A 7,557-nucleotide genomic window follows, 5' to 3' on the forward strand; every position below is an offset into this window, starting at 1 on the left:
AAGACAACTAGTTGGTCGAAGAACATATCATCATTAGGAGGATGTTACGAACATTTAAACCTTGGATTTATGGCTTCAAATTTTGCAAGCCAATTGTCTAGATTGATGGGACGTTCTTGTACAACAAATATAGAGGGTCATTTTTTGTAACAATTGCATAAGATGACCACAAGAACATATTACTAATTGCATTCATTATAGTATAGGGTGAGACTGTTAATGCATGGTTCTTTTTCTTGCACAACCTACACAGATACATTACTCTACAAAATGACCTTTATCTCATTTTCGACCATCATAAATCAATCAAAAGTGCATGCTCTAAAGAAGGTAGCAGTTGAAACAACAATAACTCAGCACATGTGTACTACATTTATCACATTGCACATAACTTCATGAGGAGATTTAGAAATGCATCACTAGAAAGATGTTGCCAACATAGGTAATTGTCTTCTCAAGTTATCTTATGCAATTGATTTGTACTTCACAATTTCTTTACATTCAATTGTTTTACTAAACACATTTATAACAAATAGTTGCAGCATATGGAATGACAACCATATTTTTTCACTACTACAACATAATCAGAAAGGATAATTTTGAGGCATCACAATTGTTGTATGATATCCTTAGAGATAAGTGGACTCTTGCACGGGATAGCGACCAATGGTGAGAACATATGACTACCAATCTCATTGATCCATCAACTCAATCTTGAAGAAGATGAGAAATATTCTAATCTCTTATATGGTTATGGCAATACACTAGTGCATGAAAGGATTTCGACTATGGTTATTTTGGCCATTTTGCTTCAGTTTAAGAACCGAGACATATCTAGCCGAGGTAAAAAGGGGTAACCTTTCTACCTCGGTTAGGAACAAAGGCATAAAATTGGACCTTACTTCCTAAATTATGGAGGCAACTGAGACATAATAGTCATTAAAAAAAATCAGAATCAGAAACCCCAAAGCTTCTACCACTTACACTTTCACAACCACTGCGCTGCCACCATCTCCACCTCCCGACACTAGATCTATTCGGACCACCACCTACATTGTTACAACCACTATGTTGCTACCATCTCCACTTCCCGACATCAGATCTGTTCGGACCACCACGTCAACAATGCACCTACAATCATTGTGCCTTAACGTGAAACCCTCAATGTTGCATCTATTCGAAGCAAAACTGACGGTGCAGACATATTCAACCAAAAACGAAGAAAAAGCAAGAAAATACTGCAAAATCGAGGGGTTCACATGTGAACGATAAGGGCGGCGAAGTAGAGGTCCATTGGTGGCATAACCACGACGGAGAGCGAAACGTTGATGGTGAATTCGTGAGAGGGAGAAGAAAGGGGAACAATGCAATCTGATTTGATTTAGGGATTTTTAACCTAAGTTCATGCCTTGGTTCTGAGAAAAACCGAGGAATAAAGTCCAAAAGTGACCATTTTACCTCGATTCCTAGTCCACCCAAGGCCATATATCTCAAATAAAGTATTTTAAAATGACAATTTTCTGCTTCTAGTGTTTTCCAACTGAGTGAAAATAACTTTTATGCTTCGGTTTGGAGGGAATCGAGGCCCAATCTTTTGAATTCAATTAAAAAAAAATAAAGAGTGCAAATTTGAAAATTTGGGGAGACATTAGGCCTCAATTATGTTAGAACTGAGGGAAAAACCCTTTATGCCTCAATTATTTGGACAATTGAGGCATAAAAGTTCGCTGAAATTACAAAAATGTCATTGTGTCTAAATATGCTTATGTTCTTCTTTACCCAAGGCATAAAGGGGTGCTGTAAAAGCCCAAATCTGCACTACTCAGACACGCTCGTTACAATAAGTTCTTGACCGATAAAGGCATATAAGTCGCATCCATGATGGTTGTTAGCCATGTCTATTTTGAAGTTGCAGTAAAGGCATTGAAATATGCATAATCAAAGGCAAACATTCATACATTGCTTTCTTTTAACATAAGGAGCACTATATTTTTTATACAAGAAACACAAAATTCAAGAGACATTCGACCACCATAGAGATTTGTAATCCACTTGGAGAAATTGTGGTGTGACTGTGGAAATTGAAAAAAATTATACCTAGCATGCTCACATGTGCTTGCTGGATGCAAATATGTACACCACAATTTTGAAAAGTACATCACACCTATATATGTATATGTGTGTGTATATATATATATATATATATATATATATATATACACACACACACACACACACACACATTGGACCAAGTCTCTCAAGTATATGAAGGCATATTGGTGAACTCAGGAGTGAATATTGTTAGCCTTCTTACACTAGCAAAATACCATGCTCAAATCAACAAATGAAAAGAACATCAAAGAACACACCTAAGTCAACCAAATAAGGACAAAGATGGACTTAAGAAAACAACATGGTTAATCTAAAAAATACCTATGTCAAACACCTAGACACACAAAAATAACGTGCATTACAAAAAAAATGATATTTAGTGGGGTTATTTTTCGGAGGTTATAAAACCCCCACAAATTAACATGATCTAAAATCACTTGGTGGATTGTCTAAAATGAGAACAAGAGTGACAGTTTTAATTCCTCTTGGAGAGGGTTATGACCTACACTTGGTAGGTTAAATTTCACTTCCTCACTTCCATTTCATTTTTAGGTTTCCCTTTCGCTTTTCCCTCTCAGCATTTTCGTGTCCCATTTTCGGATTTTCCTATTCAGCTCCCCTTTCTTCATCTCACAATCACATTCCCTTTCTTCTTTCTTTGTCTCACATTCACATTTCCTTTTCTTCTTTCTTCGTCCCACATTGATATTTTTGAACCCTTTCATGTGGTCCACACAATTCAATTGGAAAATTTGGAAATCATTTTCGTGACATCCAACCCTTGACACAATTTGGCAGTTGTTTTGAACCACCCAAGTGGAGTGGTGGGCGGTGGAGGCGTGTTCGTGCAGGTCATTGTAGGCACGGTCGATTCGCGATAGTGGGAGCGTTCAACCCTGAATATGCAGTGGGTTCGTGCTTCGGTGATGGAGTTGGTGGCTATGCTGCACATTATAAAGGTGAGGGAGTTGGTCCCTATTTTTGTAGTATTCACTACAAAGGCAAGGGAGTGTGTGAAATAACTTGGTAAGTTCACAAAACTCTCTTTTTTAAAAGTTATTGATTCATGTTTATGTATAAGCGAAAGGTAATGTTTAGCGATTCATATTTGTGTGGGGATGTTGTTGTTGCCCAACACGTAATGAAATTCCTAGGTTGAAGGAGCAAGTGAAACACTGAACCCAGATTGTGTCGTTCAGTTGTGACTGTTATCTATATTTAAGGGTAAGGAATGGTTACAATCCAGTTGTCATTAAGGTGTAGTAGAATTTTCCCGCACTCAATTCTGAAACATCTAATGTGTACTTTGTATCAATATAAAAAATCATCTAAAAAAGATCTTCCATTCAAATAGGTAGTATGTGCCACTCTTTTTCACTTTGGATTATGTTTTAGAATATAACGTGTGGTTGCAACATTTATGTTCGCTTTAAATCTTTAACCATTTGTATTCCTATCTTTTTGACTTGGTTTTGAAGTTTTTACTGTAGAATCTTTCCACTTAAGATTATGTTAGGCATGGATGTAATGAGAAGGTTAGGAAGAAAATTAGTGATAAAAAAAATAGTAAACTAGGTAGTTGTAGAAAATGAGACTTTCTAAGAAAGTCTATATATTGTCTTGTATAGGAGAGGAGAAGGGGGAAGGAGAATTTTGTAGATTGAGCTTTATCTCTTTGCAAAGGGGAAAACCTTGGCGGAGAGAGTGCTCTCCTATTTTGGGTTCTTTTTAGTGTATTCAATAGAAAATATTTCTCTTCTTTGTCTATTCAGTTTTGGGTTCCTAACAATTTGGTCCAACCTGCCGGATTTAAAGAGAAGGGGAAATCTTGGAAAGTTTATCCAGTAACCAAGGAAGAGTTATGGTAGAGATGAAAGAAATATTGTGTCACTTCAAGAAGAGAGAAAGTTCTGAAAAAAGAAGAAGATAGTTTCAGCAATGGTGAAAGGAAGGATGAAAGTGTTGGGCACAGAAAGAAACCCTCAAATAGAGGAGAAAATTCAAAGAATAAAGAAAAGAAAAGAGAAGACGAGGCCATTCACAATAATGAAATTAAGAAGGGTGATGAAGAACTTCTTTAAGATATCATGAAATGAAAGAAAGAGATAAAGATGGGTATGAATGCTAAGAAAGATAGTCTGCAAGACATCAAGAAAGGAAGGAAACCTTCTAATGGAGGAGAAAAGTTAATCAACTAGGAGAAGAAAGGAGAAGAGGATGCCATTGACAATAATGGAACTAAGAAGGGTGAGGAAGAACCAATTTGCCCGTGGGATGAAAGAATGAAATTGCCCACATTTGAAGGGAATGGCCCCCAAGGTCAAACAAGAAGGGCAACAACAGTTTTTGAAGTTCAGAACATCAAAGGATCAACAAAAGTACACCCAACCTTCTATAACATGGAAGAAAGTGAAACCCAGGGTTCAAGACCTAGCAAAAAAAATCCAAGAACCTTTCTTGGGAAGATCTTGCAACAATTCAACTAAGGATAGTTGGAAGCAATAAGGGAAACATGTTATTTGAGAGTTTGGCCATTGTAACACAGATTGGGAGTGGGGAAATTTTACTTGAGAGTTTGGCAGCAGTAACTTTGACTGGGAGTGGGGATAATTTCATCCAAGAATTCAAGATATTGGTGTCACAAGTAAATCTAACACCAGAAGATCAGTTGAGGGAGTATTTCTTGCCAAACTTGCATGCCCTATGCAAGAAAAATGGGAATCCAATCGGGGTTCATGTTCGGTTTCGGTTTGCACCACCAAGATTGAGACTCCTAGTACTTATAAAAAAAACCTTTTAGGAAAATGAGGGTGGTTAGATTGTGGGCGAATGACTTGACCAAGATGAGTTTGATTGACATTAAAGACATTAGATTTGTTAAGACTATTGATGATGATGTTTTTCAAGAAATGAGTAATGTTTTGCACTAAGTAGAAGGCTTGCAAAATACTAAAAAAGGATCTGATCTACAGATAGATTTGATGGAGGTTTCTGAAAATACTTTGAAGTTCGAAGAGAAAAACATTAAATATAAAGGTCAATCACATGATTTTGGAGCATATGTAAAATGGGCTTCTATGATAGAAATTGACTCGGTGATGGGACCACACAATTCAAATGAAGTTGAACTGGAGAAAATCAACTACTTAAAGTTGGGGTTACACCAAATGTTTTAGTAGAAGCAAGATATGAATTGTTACCTGGTCTGAAGGAAACTTGTGATGTTTCAGAACTAGAAACTAAAAATAAGGAATGTGTTGATTTCTTGTTGAAGCATCCACATTGTATTAAAGAGGTTATTAGCTTATAAATTGTTGATATGGTGCCTGATAACATATTTCTAGATGTTACGGATCCAGGTGTTGTTGGTTTGCTTCTTATGACAACTATTTGCAATATGTATGACCACGTCAGCAATAGAGATGGTTATACAAAAGATATCAACAAAGATGAAAATTTCAACAATCATGCTTTGGTTAGACTAAAGGATCTAGTTGAATGCAGGGATGAAGAAAGTCATGAGGGCTACAAGCAACTTCAATTTCTAGAGTTTAACCTAAAGGACAAGGTTGTTCCAATAGAGGAAAGTAATATTAGGCATGGAAGTAATGAGAAGGTTAGGAAGAAAATAAGAGATAAAAAAAAATAGTAAACTGGGTAGTTGTACAGAGGGAGACTTTCTAAGAAAGTCTATATATTGTCTTGTATAGGAGAGGAGAGGGGGAAGGAGAATTTTGTAGATTGAGCTTTAACTCTTTTTGAAAGGGAAACCCTTGGAGGAGAGAGTGCTCTCCTATTTTTTGTTCTTTTCAGTGTATTCAATAGAAAATATTACTCTTCTTTCTCGGTTTATTTCTGGCTTCCTAACAGATTATTTGCATTCTTGGTTAGAGTAATAAAAGCCCCAAAACGGGTAATGGTGTTATAATGTCCCAACTGGAAATTACTTAAATAAAATAAATAGTTAATAATAGAAAAACACTATCATAATTTATTTATTCCCAAACGAGGGAAAATTTTAAAATTATCCATCGCGCGTAAAATTATAATAAATTGATTCATAAATGTATTACAAGTTCCCAAAACACCGACTACATTAAAACAAAACATAATCAAAATCTTTAGCCAAGGCCCTATGTTATCCCTCTCTTTGTTGCTATGCATCAACAACATCACTTGGAATATCATATGCTCTCATGTGACAAGTCACACGATCATCGCCAAACACAAACAAAAAGGGTGAGCTCATAATAATTAACATATAAGTTAATAGAAATCAAGATACACCCAACTATTTTATTCTAGCTAGTTCTTGGCCAAGACCTTAACACCCCAAGGCTTTTCAACCTTCAATTCACACAAATAAGTGACCATGGACTCAGGATATGTGATACTCACACGAACCTGCCCGCTCGTAGTCCTACCTCTACGAACCTCCCCACTTGTAGTCCTGCCTCTACGAACCTCCCCGCTTGTAGTCCAACACTACGGACCTCCCCGCCCGTAGTCCAACACACATGAACCACCAGCTATGAACCTCCCTGCTCGCAGCATCTCTCAAGTGTTAGCACAAAATATACGAAATTCCCCGCTCGTATCCCCACACGAGAGTATCATGATATGAACCTCCTCGCTCATATCATCACGTGTTCACCACCATCCATGAACTTACCCGCTCATGGCACGACATCTCCTGATCCAAGTCTTACATCACAACATGATAATAGAAGAAAGAAAGAGTTCCCGGTTGTGCCTTATCGCCTGGCGCTGCCTAAGTGCCGCCAGGAGAAAATACTGCGTAAACCGCCTGGCGAGACACCATTGTCACCAAGCCCCAAGCTGCTTCCAGACCCACTGACTTAGGGTCTATCGCCTGGCGGGTCCCTCCTTACCGCCAGATGCCGCATGTTCCAAGGAGATCCCTGAGGGTCCAATCGCCTAGCGGCCACGCATGTGTCGCCAGACGCTATATTAGTAGCGAGACTCTACTGGTTTTAGCACCTAAAACATATTGAACTACAATCTAAAGTACTTCCAAAAGTTCAAATGTACACTCGTGAATCAAGGTCAAATTCTTGGTACCCTGCCATCCCCATATAGTTCCAAGTACCTATAATTCACATTCCACAATTCCTCCATGCAAGACCTATGATTTACCAAATACTCTACCATTGCATAATGACTCAATCAAGCTTATGAAAATGACCATCAATCCCATATCTCATCATCAAACAATCTGCTTCTACTACAATGTTATAGTACCCAAAACTTTTCTCTCAAATACCTTCCAATTGAATCTACACAGCTATAATTGAGACTTTATTCTACCAAATCGTAATTATCCAACATCTATCATCCATATCAAATAGAACCCATACTTTCCTAGTGCCCACAACCTTCATACTTTTTTCAATATAATATAAGCACACTTTCATAAGCACATAC

This window comes from Vigna unguiculata, chromosome 1 (genome assembly GCF_037176805.1).
Source record: "Vigna unguiculata cultivar grain cowpea cultivar isolate G323 ecotype 2 chromosome 1, ASM3717680v1, whole genome shotgun sequence".
NCBI lineage: Eukaryota > Viridiplantae > Streptophyta > Magnoliopsida > Fabales > Fabaceae > Vigna > Vigna unguiculata.